The sequence below is a fragment of the Chroicocephalus ridibundus genome, chromosome 1 (assembly GCF_963924245.1).
Source record: "Chroicocephalus ridibundus chromosome 1, bChrRid1.1, whole genome shotgun sequence".
NCBI lineage: Eukaryota > Metazoa > Chordata > Aves > Charadriiformes > Laridae > Chroicocephalus > Chroicocephalus ridibundus.
In genome coordinates this window covers 110,498,581-110,516,654 of record NC_086284.1, presented here as the reverse complement: position 1 = coordinate 110,516,654, position 18,074 = coordinate 110,498,581, and the positions used below count along the sequence as shown (strand labels likewise).

The following is an 18,074-nucleotide window of genomic DNA, read 5'->3' as shown; positions in this document are numbered from 1 at the left end:
ATGTAAACCTGATGACAGAATTTGGACAAACAGGAAGGTAAGGAAATCAGTTCGCTCTTAGTTCTAGGAGCAAGGCAAATATAATCCATATTTCAAGCAACATTTGGCTTTAATAATTGTTCTACAAAGGGAAAGGACGTTGTCCAGACAGAAAGCAGCATTCATGGGGAGAGGATCAGAAAAGTGGAGAAGGTATATTCAATCCTTTGAGATTTATTTGTGCAAAAGTTAGCTTAAATGGAAAACAGAAACTACATATTGCTGTATAATTTTTTTAATGGTCATAGCTTAGCCAAATCCCTGAGGATAAATTGCTTAAAGAAAATAAGCAACAAAAGAAATAAAATTAAAACAAAATAGCCTCAAATGTTCTGTAAAACAATCTTGAAGACTATCCAGAAAGTACATCTGTTGTTGGATGATGGAAAAGTACATGATAAACAACCAAATAGCACTGCCACTGGCATGGAAGAATACATTTTCAGATAGTCGAGATAAAGTTGTGAAACATAATAACAACTACCTCTTGTGTCTGTAGAACTTAGTGCTTTACAGGATAAACTAGAGAACAACCAAAATCCCTTTCAAGGTGGAGAAAGCCAATGCACAGGCACAATTTACTCAAGGTTGTGCATTAGAGCCCTAACACACCTGGAAATTGAACCAAATCTTGTATGTCCTAGACCGGTGCCTTATTTGATAGGTCATATCACTCCAGAGCACAGTGGGGAAAAGCTCTGTTAGTTTTTTTGTAAATGCATTTTCTTACCTACATTTTCTTCAACGGTTAGAAGCCTCCTGGAGAGACAATGCACAAGCATTTTGCTTTCTCCCATCATGTAACTATGAAAAGGGTTAGGGTTATAATTGGACTGAGCTGGTATTATCTGATTAGTATTTTTTAGCTATATAAACAACTCAATACCTCTTTTAATATTTTTGGCATATTGACAGTAAGACTAGTCCAAAGCGTGAGTGCTGGATGTTTAGACCTGGGAATTCAACTGGTGGAAGGGAATCATAGAATCATAGAATGGTTCAGGTTGGAAGGGACCTTTAAGATCACCTAGTTCCAACCCCCTGCCATGGGCAGGGATACCTCCCACTAGACCAGGCTGCTCAAAGCCCCATCCAGCCTGGTCTTGAAAACTTCCAGGGATGTGGAAGGCAAAGAGTTAGCATGGCTAAATGTCTGCTTGTATTGTCCCAACATATCGCCGCAGAGGATAAGTGAGGAGGAGGAGGATGGATGCATGAGGGTGGTGTTGATGGAGTCTGAACGTGCCCCAGGGTGGTTGCAGGCTGCCCAAGCACCAAACTCCTATAGCAGTTCAATTACTGGAAGCACAGTGCTGGAAGCCCAGATCATCACTTGCACACCTTTGGAATTTTCCTTTGAAACCACTTATGCAAACTCTTTAGTCTTTTCTCAGGACTGGGGGAGTGGGACATGGATGTCCCTCTTTGATGTTAAGTTTATTTTTACAGGTCAGGTGAAGCATTAGTGCAACATCTGTAAATATCTGAAAAGCAGGCACCCAAGTAAGGAGTGTATGAAGACCTAATTAAAAAATTTGTAAGTTTTAATAATGTGTATGCATTTTGCTTCTTTCAAAGGACAAGGTGGAGGTATTTTTTAACTGGAAATCATTGGTTCTCCATGTAGTTAAATTGTTGCAGAACCACCTGCAGTCCTGGGGAACCTGGACTGTGAGCATCCTCGTACCTCGTTCAGCACAAGTCAGTCAAGGGTCAGGACATGCTGAGCTTACTGTCACTGAAGCTAACGCAGTTTACATAGGTTTACTCTGATTAAGTGCTGTCGTAGACCTGCGTGCGAGCTCTAAGCCAAGCTTAGGCACTAGCCTTATCATTTTTACCATACTGAGTTGGTGTTTGCTATCTGCTGGGAGCAGGAGGTAAGAGTGACTTGTGTTTCAGTAGCACGTGACTGTTTAATATGCAGACAGGCATAGTTAACTGGCAAGGCCAGAATGTTGCATGTCAAGGTTTAATTCTCTACTCTACAATAAGATTTCTAAACAGCTTGCCAAAATTCACAGAGGAACAGAGCCATAAAGATCCTCTAGTCAACAGTTTAGATTTGGAGTGACAATGCCAGGAGTCTGCTAAGTGTTAAGGCTTACTGTGAGATGCATCCATTCAGCAGCCATTGTCTTCATTTACTTACTTCAGCCAGTCTTTTGTAATCGTCTGTGGAGGGAGCAAAGATATGAGTAGTCTTTTCCTGACTTATAATTTAGATTCAATTTATAGCCTAGCCAACAGCTAGAGAGTGAAGGATCCAGACTTAATCACTTTCTTCCCTGGATCCATTTTTATCTCCTGTGCCTGTGAGAGTGTGAAGGTGTCTGCCAGCAGTAACTATTTGATTTCCCATATTGAAGCTGCTGCTTTGCATGCATTCACTAAAATAGGACTAGATCCTGGTCTCCTGGGAGAATGCCTTCAGCAGTAAGAAAGCATAGACCTCCTTTCTGCTTTTGCTTCACGTATTTCTGTGTTTTAGACAGAGCTGAAAAGGAAAGATTAAGAGCATTGGTGAAAGTTGTTGAAGTATGCGTGTTGAGCATCAGGAGTTAGGTACCTCTGTGTGCACATTACAAAGGAGACCTGAATGCATCAGCTCTGTTGATGGAAGCTTAATTATGAAAGGACTTTATGTGCCTACCAGATAAGGAAATGTCTGAAGCACGTTTTAAAGGTTTAGGTGCATAACGATGCAGACATCAAACTGAGAATCTTTAGCTCTTGTTTTTTCCCTTCCACAGGTGATTTTGGTGGATAAATGTATCTCAAAAAGTTGGATACGGTTACTTTGACAAGTCTTATATGTGCCATAACTATCCACTGCCTGTGATGCCTCTTGTCTGTTCTTTTAGTACAGCTTTTAATGATTTGCACATTGGATAGTGCATCTTGCTGATTGAAAGGAGGGAATGTGTGCATCTGGGAATGTATGCAGTTTGTGAATGCAGAGACCTATGTTTTCAAAATCGCTTGGAAAGTATTTGTGGTCTACCAGTAATGATATGCTAATATTCAATAATAATGTATCATCACATATTAACTGATTCAATATTGCAAAACTCGTGCTATAAAAAAATAAAATTCCTTCATTTTCAATCATGAAAATGGAAACTAAGTGTTAGGATTGGAGGAAAGTAATGATCAGGTTTTATTGGTATGAGTAATGAAAGTTGAATGACCTGTTTCACTGACAGTCTGGTCATCCTGAATTTTTATCAGGTTGGTAGGAATTGGTGGCTCTTAGTATTTCTAAGGATTTAAAAAGGCAAGAATAATAACTTCATATTCAGTCAGGAGATTATGTTAGGGTAATTTTAAATAGCAAGGAAAATAGTCATAGTCATATTCTGCTGTCTGATTGAAGATGAGATATACGAAACAGGTAAATGAAGAGAATTAGTTAAGTTGAAAATGCCAATGTTAAATTGTAAATACATATTCTGGAATGTAATTTTTTGTTGTTTTTTAGCTCTCTGTGAATAGATTACTTCCTGTTATTCAGCTCGGTTTTGTGTTTTATGAACACATCCTTCAAGGGGATGGGGGAAAGGACAAGAACCCCATCATCTTCTATATATCTTCTATAATTAAAGATATGATATAGAAAATGGACTGTGTGGACTTAGGGAATTGCAAATTACTTGACAGAGGAGAATAATTGCTCAGCAATTGGAGACAAAAAAGATGTAAAAAATATTTAGAAGAAAAAGTGGGCAATGAAGTAGACGTGATGGTCTTGAGGTTTTGACCCTGGTTTCTGGATGTCTGAGTTGAATCTGTGACCTATCCAAAATGTGTTAGGACTGAAAAAGAGAAAAGTTAGCCTATCTTCTAATTTTATGAGGTCTTTAGGTCCCATGACAGGCATTCTGTTTTGTTAGTATGAAGACCACTTAACTCTGTTAGGATATTGCCGTTACAACGTGGGGCTGATAGTTCCCCACATTGGGCACCAATAAATCTGTTGTGGTTTTGGCCAAATTGTCCACTGACCAGCAACAGATGCTCTCCCCCCACCTCTTACACACAGCAAGGAGAAGGAATAAAGAGATTTACAAGTTTAGAAGGAACTAAACCACTTTAATGAAATATTAATAATAAAATAAAGGGAAAATAATGAAACAGATACAATATATACAAAACCATATCAAGCTCCCAGGATGACGTCACCAGCAGGCTCTGTGGAAGTCCCAGACTGGACTCAGTGGTGGGTGGGAACTGGATTCCAGAGCTGGAGGCAGGAACACACAGATTGGGATCAAAGGCAGATGAACAGACAGGGTCCTCCTCGAACATCGGCTATTGAAGAAAAAGAACGCTGGTCCTTTGATCCCTCAGCTTTTATACTGAACATGGGGCAGATGGGATGGAATGCCCCTGCTGGTCAATTTTGGGTCACCTGTGCTGTCCGCACCTCCCTGCAGGTGGGACCCCTCTACGCTTTTCCGTTTCCAACCCTCCGAGGGGGCAAATAACGAAATTAGCTGACCTTGGTTGTTATAGCAGTAAGTATAAGCAAGAGCCTCTCTGCGTACCATTCCTTGGCACTAACTATAAACATTGGTCTTATCACTCTGAGAACGAACAGTTTTCTGCACAATATGCTGTTACTTTCAGAGAGTTAGAAGAGGCCTAGCTGAGAAGTAAAATTACTGAATGTAAAATTGGTTCTGTTTTACCTCAAACCAGGACACAGACACAGTCCATATGGATAATAGTCAAGCAAAACAAAAAGAGACTATGTTTGGAACATCTTTTCATGGTTTTTAGAGTGCTTGCACTTCCCTCCCGTTGTCCTGTTTCCCCTGTGTCTTTAGCGAATATCTCTCTGGAGTCTTCTATAACTGGAGGGAAAAGATGGTGAGCTGCTCATTAGCTAGTACAAAAAGAGCAGCAGTAGAAATCAACGAGCCCAAACTTCCAGCAGATAAATGAGGTGTTTATAGGTCAAATACTAGTGAGATATTTTTTTTCCCCTTTAGTATTTCCAAATACTGTCAGACACCCCCACCCCCCCCAAAAAAAAAAAATTCCATTAGCTTACAAGTATTAGACATAAACATGGAAATCACCATGATTTATTCTGAACTGAGACTATTCCCAGCTCTTAGAGAGGTGCTGCAGCTATTCCAGAATAAGAGCTTTCAAAAGGGTACAAGGGGATTGTCTGCAGCTATTTCTGACCTGTCTGGACAACAAGAATGGGAGAATAAAAAGTGAACTGAAAAGGCAACCAGCATCATATTCTTGTACGTGATTTATGTTTTACTGCCACTGAAGGTTTTTAAACCCTATGCACAAGTAGGAAAGATATGTCAGTGTTAAAAGAAAGGAAATTCCAATAGACACATCAGTGCGGCTGTGTTTCCAATAAGCTAACATTTAAAATTGTTTTATTCTGTATCACATAGCACAGCAGTACAGGTTTATAGGCAAGGAAAATTCTTATCTAGAAGTATTAAGAATCAAGTTTAGGAGAAATAATTGCTTGTAAGAAGAGATCTATGTGGTTGCGGGATGAAAAAAAAAGAAACAACTTAAGAGAAATTAGGAAAGGATTATAACAAAATATTGGAGTTTGGTCATTCTGTGTTGTCAGAGACCTCATGAAGCTCAGGAGTCCTTGACAGTGAGTATCTACCACTAGAAGAAAAACAAATCTGAATTTGAATTCAAGGCAATGATAGGAAAACCATTAAAACTGAGAATGATGAGAAGCTTTTATTTATCTGTTTGAGACAGTATTAGTTAGGGCTCTTAAAAAGAGACAATAAGAATTTAGGGCATCTATGAAAAAAAAAATAAATTTCAGTAGTAATACAGACTTGTGGAGCTGAAAAAGAATGGGGAAAAAGGGGGAAAAACCCAAAATGCAACAGTAAGAGAGAAAACATCTCAAAAGAAGAATAAAAGATAATAAAGGGGCTGATAGAAACATAGCTTACAATGTAATTGGTTTTTCAGCAGCAAAGAGTTAACATGACAGATGCAGCCATGGTCATGCGGTGCAGGACAATACAGTGCCTTCTGCTAGTGGAAGAAGCCTTTAGTACCACCTGTAAACTGGCCTATCAGGCATGCTAATTTCTATAAATTCACATAATCTTTTAAGAGAAAGTTGGGTCGTTTTTTTTTAATTTTCATTCTTTCTGGATGTCTAGAACTAGAAATACAAGATATAATGAAAAAGGTATTATTAACTGTGTTTCTGGATAATAAAAATGAGAATAAGGGTAAATTTTTCAACTGCTTGAACCAGCTCCTTTTCAGGTTGATGTGTTTATCTAAATAACTGACCCTTTTTGTCTAGAGTTGACTCATTACCATTGCTTTAAACACATTTTTTTTCCTGCCAATTATTTTGTTAAAAACCTCAAAGTTGCGTTTAAACCCTGAGTGAACATCAGGATAGCACAGTATGCTTGTTCTCTGTTTGTACTCATAATTCTTTTGTGTATCTTAGCTCTAGTGCAAAAGAGAGATATATCTTATTTACGGAAGGTGCATAGACATTTGATTTCTCAGTCAATGTTTTATGTCAATATTGAGACAATGTTAAGACAAGGTACTTAAATATGGTTCTCAGCTATTCACATTGTGATTGTGATGGTTCAGTTCTAAGTTCTGTGCATAATATTAAAGCAAATTTCTTGAGATTTACTTCTGAACAAATTACTGATATTTATGAAATCTGTAACTGTAGAAATCCAATTCAGTCAACTAGAAATCTTGGCCACTTTTTAAATAAATGACTCAAGCATATTATTTTTATTTGGCTAGAGCTGTGGTAGGGTTTTAATTTTAACATGTATGTTAGTTGTAGCTTGAGATCAGATCCATATTATGCAGTGCCTTACTCTGCTCTATGCTCTAGTCCCAGTATTGTTTGTTTGATGAACATTAGTAATCTTACAAGCTTATTGTGCTTAAGAACTGTACTTGTCACAATTAAATGACATGACAGATAGCTTTATCTATGGAGCTCTAATTAATGCAGAACAAGCAGAAATGAAACTAATGTATTTTTATTGTCAGTTGGACAATCAAAATCCTATTTCAAGTTCCCTAAGGATGAAATTTTTCAGTCCTTCTCAATCTTCAGGTTTCTGGATTTATTTGATATGCGGAATGGTGAAGGAAAGAAGTCAGAGAAAGGTAAGAAAGGGACGCTGTCTTCCTAGCTGAAGAAAATTCAGTGGGATTCCCTGAGTGAAATATAATATTCCCTTCTGTGAATATAACCTGAAAACTAGATAAGGAATAGCAAGTTTCTGGTGACATAATCAGTGTCAGGTAAAGCATCTCTAGAGAGAGAGAGATTTTTTGGTTTTGACCTTGATGTAAAATATATGAAGGAAAATTATTTTGCTTTTGTTGATTGTATCTTTATGTAACCTAGTAAGTGTGTGGCTCTGGATATGCTCTATTTGCTTTTATATTATGACGTGAGAAACAGATGATTTCAAATCAACTGGTCAATGCTAGTGCATTAATCATATGCAAGATATTCCTATGGGGTATGATGGTTTTGAAACACAGCAGTCTGATGTGTTGTTCCAAGATATCTGAAAAGTAACTTTTAATGTGGGAGTTTCTGGAAGAAGGGGGAAGTTTGCATCCAGCAATATGTTGAGGCAAACCCTGAAGCAGGAGTGTCTCACTTCAGAGATGACTGTAGAGAGTCAGTGATGTAGTGGTAAGGGATGAATACACGCACCTTCTCCTAAGTGATCTTTAGGTACTAGGACAAATATTTGAGGAGGCGAATTTCAGAACACAGTGATGGATAGCTTCAGCCAACATGTCAGCTACTGACATTAAAAATAACCATGTACTTCCTGGATTCTAAAGACTGCAGATCATCAGGGCTCCATGCTATGGGATAATCATACCTGCAATTCTGTGTTAAACTGTGCTAGCTAAAAATCTGGCAATTCATAATATTTTTTCCTTATGGACATGTGGCACAACCCCAAAACCAAATCCCCAAAACCCAACAGCCAAAACACCACAAATCCCAGACAAGTTAATCAGAGCTAAAGAAACATTAGGAAAATATTCACATGAGGTTTACAGTCTGGATGTGAGCTCAAAACCATCATAGTGTACTCTTCTTTTTCATGCAGAACTTAAGGTTTTGGGCTCAGTGTGGTCTGCGAATTTTAAATTTTTTTTTAGAGAACGGAGATCTTGTGTACATGTGTATCTACCTGAAGCAACTGACACCCAATTAACAGCTCTATTAGATAGACATTTTATGGTTTTAGTGGGGCAGACATTAAACAGATGGAAATTTACAGTCTAGTCATTTTTGAGGAGTAGTGACAAATACAAAGGGTGGGATGGGAGCAGGAGGTTGCAGCAGCAGAGTTTCTTGCCTAGAAAGGTTTCCTGTATGTCACCTCTGCTTTGAACCAACCTCAGCAGCTTCAGCGTTGGTGATTTAGTGCTATGAGGCATGTAGCCCTCTGATGTGCTGAGGTGCCTGGTACCTGCAACTGGGGCTGGTCGCCTGCCTGTCCCTGGGCCACCCTTCCCACATGGAGCAGGCCTTCACAAGGTGCCTTCACAAGGAGCCTTCAGGTGCTCCCACTCAACCTGGGCGCAGGAGACTCCCGCTGCTGGCACTACAGCATGAGCTCAGGGCTTTCTTGACATGGAAAAGCTCATAAGCAGTCCCACAACGATAAGCCACCTCTCTTGCCCTGCCTGCTCATTGGCATAGCCAGAGGGAGGAATATTCACTATTTTGAACTCTGTGTTGGTGTTCATAAAATGGGAGCTACCGTCTCAATCAGTAGTGTTCGTAAATATGAAGAAGCGTATATTGTTGAACGGGGAAACAGATTTCTGGAGTCCATGGGACAAATTTCTAGCACACAGGAAGATAAACGAGCTGGATGTAGGTCTACTCAGCATTCATAAATATCAATATGCTAATGTGCACAGACCAAAGTGTGTTAACATGATAAGAGCAAAGTTGTGATGTAGCCAACATCATATCAAATTACTTCTTTCTTTTCCTGTAGATGCTAAGGGACCTAACTAATTTTAAGTGTTTGCTCTGTCCACACAGCTGTACAAAATGCCACATTTCAGGTAAAACAGAAGTAATAAACCAGACCCATAGCCTTGCCTGTCTCTCCCGTCCCAACCCCTGCACTGAAACTGCAGCAGTCCAGCTCTGTAAGCAATATATAAACTTGCATCTAAGGGACAACATTTAGAGTTAACTAAGTGACCACTCAGTTAAATACCGCCTGTGTCATGTGGACTGATTCTTTTTAAAGAAAAAAGAATCCAATGGAGGTGGTAGCACCGATTAAATGATTGTAAAATCAGTGTAAATGGGATCAGAAGCAGAACCATTAACTCTAATTAGGGAGTGTAGTGTGATCTTATTTCATTGCACTGTACACAGGCTGTACGGCTGTTATTCCATGTGACAGACGTTTGTTTTCCGGCACTTAATTTGCACATAGAATTTATGGTAATGCATCCAAGAACTGATATTGCTAATATACAGCATTAGCATAGCGTGCTCTGTCCCCACTTCTGCTTAGAAAAGGATTCCAAAAAAGAGAGAAAATTGCTCAGACTCAGTGAAATAATGGCATTTTCTGTCTTCTATAGTGAACAACATCGGCCCAATGAGTGCTGTATATAAAGATTATTATTTACTTTTCAGGGTAGTGGAAAGGATTTTCAAGGGATTGTGCATTTCTGTCAGGGTATAACATCCTCTCCTCCTGGACGCAGGCAAATTCTGTAGACAGATTTTTGCCTGTCTTTAAACCTTTCACCAGCTGACTAACCCCCAAGGTTTAATAGCTGGTAGACATCTGTAGGCAGAAGTAAGAGAAACGAGTTCATCAAGGAACTGTATCATGCTTCCAACATGTGGCAACATGAGTGCCTCTTCACCATCTGTTATTTGTGTGAGGATTTTATTATGTAAATGACGGTACACACTGCGCTCTAAACAAAGGAAAATGATTCCCCTTACAGTATGTTGCGACTGCCAGGCTTCTGTGTCAGCCCCGAAACAAATAATGAAAACAACAGAGAAGTGGCAGACAGAATATCTTGGGTTCTTCTACTTGTCCTCCCAAAAGGGAGCAAATATCTTTAGGAAGAATTTATTTCTTACATGTATGGCAACTCATCAAGACAGGTAGTTAATGAAACAGCAAACACTAGATGGATGAAGCTAAATCGGGGTGAGGTTTGAAGACTTAAAATAGATTGAAGACACAATCCGGCAAAACTGTGGAGAGTCCTAAAACTCTCTGGTCTCACTGAGAGCCAAAACCAGGGAACTGGGCCCCTAAATCATCTGCAACAGACAAAAAGTATTGTTGTGGGATAGGATTGGAAGTACATATCCTGCCCTACATCCTGGTTTAAAATTTTCCATTAAATTACCATTTTTTTTCCATTTAAATTGAAATGTAATTATCTTAACTGGCATATTTTTGGCAGCTGTGATTAAAAAAAAAAATCCCTATGCTGCACTGGATCAAGTAAAAACCCATAGGAGTTCTAACACTGGCCCTTAATCAAAGTCTGCAAAGACACAAAGGCTTTGAGCTAATCTATGCCAAGCCATGTTGGACAGCATGGCACTGCCTAGAGCATCCTTCTGGTGGCATTTAAAGCACCTGGTGCCCTAGGAAAAGGAATTATATCCAAGGCTGTAAATTCTTTGTTTTCCTTATACCCATCTACCAGCTAGCAGTGGCTGCTCTGATAGCAACATAATATTTCATGGGAAAGAAAGTGCACTACTGTTTCTATTTTGTTAATTTATTTAACGTGTGACACCCAAGCGGTTATCTGCACACACACACTTCCTCATTTTGTGTTTCACGTGGTTTAATATCATTAAACTATTGTTGCATTCATTGATTTACCTCAGATCTTAATTTGATAATTGGAAAAGGTATGCATTGGGGATTAATTGTTATTCCAAGTGAACTTAAACAGAGGTAACTGAAGCCAGTGCCAGACTTGATGAAATTGATGATTTAAGGGTGTTTGGTTACTTCCTGCATTGTCTTTGTGTGATTTCTTACACTTGTATTTGTCAGCTTTTCCTGACTTAATTATGATTAAATGTTGAACTTTACAGATAGCCAACTGCTTGTACTGCTGTATTGATTAGTTGTTTTTATTAATGTGTTAAATTTTGTGGTTGCAACAGGAACATATTTCGTGATAGAGCAGCTAATAGCTGGAGAACTCTGCCATGAAACTATAGAGCAGCCCAGCTTTAGCGGGTATCCCTTTTCTTTCAATTTACCTTTTTCCTTTTTATTTATTAATTTACAACTAATTTTCGTAAGGATACTTCTGAAGTGTTTTCATGCTAAAAGACAAACCTGTGTTACTTTTTAACAGGTAGCAGCAAGAGAACAAAATACCACTACCACTTACACCTGTAAGCACAAGTATAACAACTGGCTCTTTTTATTTTGGTTTTTTTTGGAGGTACTTAAACTCAAAATCTATCCTTTCTGGTTTTTTGTTTGCAGAATTAGAAGTCAATGGCAACCATAATCCACTTCCTCAAGTCAAACAATTTGGTTCATATTTGCAAAAGTGATATAAGCCTGTTTTCATCATTGCAGGTGTCTGTAATAGTTCAAAATAAATTAAAATATTGATGACTATTACTGTGTCATAATCTTTCCCTCTCACAGTGCGTGTCTAAAATTCAGGCATCATTTGAAGCTGAGTTCTTACATAGGTGGTCATCAAAGCAGCCTAATAGATCTTTGCAATGTGAAGTAGTACTGAAAGTTAGGACGAAATACGGAATAAATTCTTTTCCATCACACTTTTTAAATGGCTACTTACTTTATACACATTTTTGAATCCATCCTCCTCTTATTTTATGAACAGTAATATTTTCATAAGTATCAAGGATAAAGCTTTTAATTTTTTTGCTGTTTGCTGCCCTTTGAGGTTTGTTATTCTTTCCACGGTGACCTGTGCAGATGTAGACTCCTTACTTATAGCATAAAACAGAATTAAACTCTAACTGTAGAGTTCCTGTTGTTTCTTCACCATGCAGTGTTTTACACATCACATATATGCATATAATATTCATAATTATTCTATATTCTGAAACTTGGAAGGGATCCATTCCAACAGGAATGCCAATGCTCTTTTTCTTGAGATGCAATGTGTTATATGTACCTATAATTACTCATTCCAATGTAATATACTTTGTTTTTCTACCAGTTTGTATATGTAAACTAATGGGGAACAGCACCATAATAAACACTCTGTATGGCTGAAGTCTTTGTAACCTTAAAAGCCTGTAAATGACATTATTAATATGATGTTTTACCCAATCATCTGTCTTCTGTTTTTCAGAGTGCTTAGGTGCAGTGGAAGGAGCTCCGCTCACACAAGACTTGCTGATTCGAACAGGAGCTGAAAAACTTGGGAGAAAAATCACCCTCATCTCCCACAGTCACAGTAGTAGGACTTCTGCTCACGGGGGTTCGTGCACTGCAGCTGCCCCTGAAGGTCAGCAGAGAGAGGGCATGGCCACCGCTCCACAGGAGCCTGGCCTGGGTGGTGGGCTGCCGCAGCCCCTCGGCACCACTGTGGTGGCAAGAGTGGGATGCTAATAGACGTCTCACAAGCTCTGCAGGATGCTAAACTCAACACCAGCTGTCAGAAATGCCTTCCAAGGCTTTTGGTCATGGTCAGACAATGGGGTGGGAGTGGGGGTGGGGGTGTCTTAGGAGGTATTAAAAGTATTGGCCAGCCTTATAATCTGGGGTTATGGAACAGCCTCTCAGAAGGAAATGCTCTGGTCCTAGTTGTTGGACTCCAGGGAAACTAGGAAATGAAGTTGTGGCTTGGATTTAGTAGTTGGTTATGCCATTTGCACATGCAAAACCCCAAAATAAAGAACCACAAGCAAAATGAAAACAGAAAACTGTAAAGGCAAGGCCTTTCAGAGCAAATTTTGACTCCAGGATGCCAAATGAAGGTATAACAATTACATAACCGGAATCATTTTCCTATGTTTAGTACCTGAAAATCCAAGCTAACAGTCACACCTCACCTAAATTCTGATAGGTGTCTTCTCTCAATTTACAGGTACTTGGTTTTGCAATGAAAAATTCCTGCTTTGTTCCTCGATGGTGCTGTCTGTTGGTGTTTCTTTTCTTCCTTTCTGATACCTTCTCTTCATTTTTGTGTTGCTCCTCAGACTCCCCTTTTCCCATGTCTCCAGGTGTGTCTTTCAATCCTTCTATTCCAACACTTTCTCTGACTTCACTTTTCTTTCACAGTGATTTTTTTCCTTTCTTTCTGTATTATCAGTGTACAATTTCCAACATATCTAGCAACCTTAGGGTAGCTTGAATAGCTAGAGGACAGCGGAATGGATGTCTGAGAGTTAGTATTCTTTGCAACTGCCAATAGCTTTAAGCAAGTCAGTTTATTTTTCAGTATTTCTCTTTTTTTCTCCCCATTTCTAGTAACGCAGATAGAGCTATCCCCCTTTCTGAATAAAATGCCATAATGTTCACAAGAGCTATACCGATAGCAAATAGTGTCAGTAGCAGAAAAACAGGAAAGCTTTCATCATCAGTACAGAATGGACCTAAAGGTTTTATAAATTAAAGGCCAATTATTCCCCGAGGTGCATGGGGGACTACTTCCGCTATAATCAGTCTTGCGAATGTGAAGGCAGAACAGGACCTTGACTGTCTGTATCTGGACTTTGTCAGCCCATTTGTTTGTGACCAGAATTGTATCGTTACCCTGGTTTTCAATAAAGGGATGTTCACTGAGGCATCACATTGATATTTTTGAAGTATGTTCCACATTTTCAAAGGAACAAATTTATCAGAAAAGAATTGAAATGTCTAGCTGTTTCAGTATGCTATCAAGATTTCACCTCCCGCTGCTGTGCAAGTGCGTTCATTTTTCACCTGCTGGGTGTAATGGGAATGAGTTCAACAAATGAAAGCATGTTAACAAGGAGATGATTCGGCCAAACCATGTTCCTTCCTCCTAAGAAATAAAAAAGCCCTGAAAAACAAACCCCAAGGGCACCAGCTTGTTTTCATTACTCAGCGATCAGATCTGATCCCCAAATGATATAGTCAGGGACAACGTTGGCAGTAGACTCATGGGATTTCAGCAAAGTTGAGCTCCCACTCTTCATCTGACTTGTACCTGGGTTGGCTGCTGCCTGAAGGAGCTTAGTCCTTAGGCATCTCTTGCCTTATTGTCTGAAAGCTGTCTCTTTGTGGAAAAACTTGTCAGGCTTTCATCTCTGAGCCCTGTACCAGGCAGAACCGTTTGTGGGTATTTTAAGTCTTTTGGTGCTTCTGTAAAATGTGGCCTTTAGCAAGAACCTTTGGACATTCCATTGAGTACGCTCACTAAATCTGAGGAGGGTTGCTGTTCTGGCTGACACATATGGCTCACGACCCTGAGAGCTAAAGAGCTGACTGCAGCACCGGGCAGCAAACCAGGCTGATTCTTTGGGCATTGAATCTTCAGTGTTACTGGCTAATATGGCACAGAAAGCAGTGGCTGAAGGTGCGTAGTTACTCTGTGACATGATTATTCTTCTGGAACCTATGGAAAATGGGTGGGTGAGCCCAGTCTGGGTCCTTGCTGACAGGCCAATTGGAATAATTGGTGTCTTTTCTGCAGCATTTCTCAGCAGAAAGAGCAAGGCTGGAGCTGAAAGGAGGAAAAATCTCTTCATGGAGCATTTTATGTCTAGGATTGAGACCTTTTGAAGGATTTAAGTCACAAACACAAATGAACCATCTGACTAGCTATAACAGCTATTGGGGGACAGAGGGAGAAAAGAGAAGGGGAGAGAGAAAGGGAATCACATCCAAAGAAGGTGATGCTGTTTGGAAAAAATGCCTCATACAGTTTGGCATCTAGCTCTTAACATGCTATTGCCAACCTGCAAGTTCATTTGAGGTTTATAGCAAGTTACAGGAAGAATAAAAAGTTAATCATGTGCAGAGCCTTGGTGTTGTATTCTTGCCATCTATTTCAATAGCAGTAATAACATACAGACTGAGGAGTGATTACAGAATGGCACAAGCAGCTTTCTACTCGAGTTTGCAAATGTATTTCCATTTAAAGCTTAATTTTTATGTTTTTCATCCAAATTTAAGAAAACAAGAGGATGTGAGGTCCAAGAACACTACGTATGGATTGGATCTGGGATCAGATTTTTCTAGCAGTTTTTAGCCGAGTTAAACATAGGGACTTTTCACCTAATATCTAAAAACATAAACAGCAATAAGATGAAAAGTGGGGAAGCTCAGTGACGAAGGTGGTTGCTTAACAGAAGACTTAACTACATGTTGAAGCCTGTATCTTTGTAACAAATCACAATAGCTCCTATTAAAGATTTTGGGGATTTAAAGCTGAGGAGAACTGTTGAAATGCTGTCTGGGCCTGGATCTAGCTCTCCAGACTAAAGATTAATTTAATTCTCTTTTTAAGAGCAGCAAAGTTTATTTTATTCTTGCTGGGTTTTTTTTTCATAGTTATGAACTTTACTGTCATCTGCTGATATCAAAGATCTTAAAGCATCTAAAATTATCATTGGTACATTGCTACAATAAAGAAGTAAGCATCTCAAATAATAAACCATGCACTAGAAAGTCTTTTCAGTGGATAAAACTTTTTCCTTTCTCCTTCTGAAATAATTTTTGAGTGGTAATTACCTCTTTGAAAATCTACTTTTGTCTTGTACCTGGCTGTAAACTTAACAGAAGGTTTTTACTCTTTGCTCTCACGTCACACAAACGGAGTGCCAAATTTTACCTGTGGCAAATCTGTGCCTTTAACTACATCTAGCATCTTTATTAGCACGTTAGCATGCATCTGAGTGATCCTGATACATTTTAAACACACCCGACCCAAAGTATATAGCAACAGCATATAAAGATTCTTATATTTTTTAAAGGACTTGAAATTCAGTGAAAGCTTGCTGTGGATGAGTGGTCCTACTTATTAGGGATGAATTCTAACAGCTCCAGTCCACAAATTAATGCTGCCTGTGGGAAAAATAAAGAAATTTATTTTAGAAAAAAATGTTGCCTTTGGATTTCTTTACTTCTTGCCCTTTTTTCTTTGTTTGATGTTTCTTGTGCACTGCTTTTCCTCCTTGTTTATCAAAGTAACTAATGTATGGTCTGTTGATGCACAACACTGCTTTGATCTTAGAGTTGGTATTTGGCTGACAGTAAGATGAGAAGCAAAAGTGTGAAGGATTTTCCCATGGTAGGACAAGAGTTGTAACCATGCCTCTAAGTGAGAAACTTAAGCAGGTAAAGAAAGGTTGGACTGCAGAAAAGTAAGACAAAACTATTACTTTGTTTTGGGAGATAATATAGTTTGAGTTATGTGTTTAAAATACTTATTAAGATCGGTTTATATTCAGCTACTTTGAATTGTCCAGCAGTTTCATTATATAAAATAGTAAGGGGTTTTGATTGTTTTGATTTTTATATTGCCAACTGTCCTGCCTATTTCCTGTAGTTTCTTGCCTCCTTTGCAGTGTTATGTCAGATATAGGAGAGAAAGTTTTCCACTTATTCTGATTGGAAAAGTTTTCTCAAAAGGATACCTCTTTGATTTGTAACCTTGGGTTGTTTGTTCAGTATTGGTTCGATCACCTTCTTTAGCAGGAGAGCATAAAATTTGTTTAACAGTGCAAATGTCTGGCCTAGCCTAAGTTTGCTGAGATTTCTGGGTACATGTAATACCGTCTGTATAGATCTATCTTATTTATCTGCATCGTGATTATACTGGCCTTGCTGCAGTACTGATTTGCACTAGAAATGTGATGCCTGCAAGTACCAGCACACTCAGGTTCTAAAAGAGTTGGTTGATACTTTGAATTTCAACAGAAAAGACAGGGGAGAGAGGACATTAATATTCTGTGGAATAATTTTTTTTTTCTTCAGCGTTGTCACTAAAGAATTTAAAACCTAAATCCTGAGGCTTCTTTCACCTCCCCCCACAAAATTTTACATTTGAAATAGAGCCTGAAAGCTTAGTAACAATTTATTAAGAATGCAAAAATGTCACCATCTTTCCTGATGAAGTTTCATCTCATAAAGATTTGTCTCATTCTTTAAAATGAGGAGAAGTTTCACTCTCATGGTTTGCCACAGTTGAGTCCCGTGATGGGTATTATATAATGCATATGATTTACACATATGCTTGGTTCTACATTCATCTAAACTACAATGCTTGTCAGTTGCTCTCTGGTTGCCATTGTGGCTATACTCCTAAAAGTGAAGGCACGTGGATATCCTTGTAGCTCCAGCACTGCAGGTAGGAATATTAGGCGTACGATTTCACTTATTTCAAGGTATCAAAATGCTGGAAGCAGAGATCAATACCAAATCGATGAGCATAAGAAGAAAAGTAGTTAATCTACTACTTTTATTTTCTCTCCTAGAAAATTGGTTGTATCAATAAGAAACACCAAAAACTTGTCTTTAAAAGAAGTAATTTTTAGGGAGCCAGACAAATGTAATGTACAACTTATCTGGTTCTCTGAAATGTTGAATGATAGATAAATATGAGTTGTGTTGGAGTGACTACGGTGAGAAAGCCGAGTTCCAAATGTAAGACAGTAATGTTTCTGTGGTAGAAGTATGTCTATTTTTCTCATAACTTTCTAGGGGAAAAAAAAAAAGAATCTTGTGCATGTCTTCCTCATCTTGAATTTGTACAAGCTAGCAGCCAATTTAATAAATGACAAAAATATTGCTATGTTAGGATGTTGCCATGAAAGTATTGTTCCCGATATATATTTGAATATAATAATAATACTGTATGGTACTGTATATGTATTACACATATACATTTTTTCTGCATCCACTAAGTATGTGGAATAATTCAACTTCTGTAATTCATTTTGTTAAAAGATACACTAGTGTTATAACATTCATGGATGTACAATTTATAAGTTTAAGACACTAAAACTATTTATTTATGATTTT

The 18,074-nt window shown here is 38.5% G+C and overlaps 1 long non-coding RNA gene across 1 annotated transcript in view; it reads left to right on the top strand.

The window, feature by feature from the left end:
• LOC134521181 (uncharacterized) overlaps positions 1–18,074 on the top strand; it is a 363,047-nt gene that overhangs the window by 334,088 nt on the left and 10,885 nt on the right. Inside the window, exon 9 of the long non-coding RNA XR_010072674.1 lies at positions 12,433–12,588. This is a non-coding gene — a long non-coding RNA (uncharacterized LOC134521181). The remainder of the gene's footprint in view (positions 1–12,432; positions 12,589–18,074) is intronic.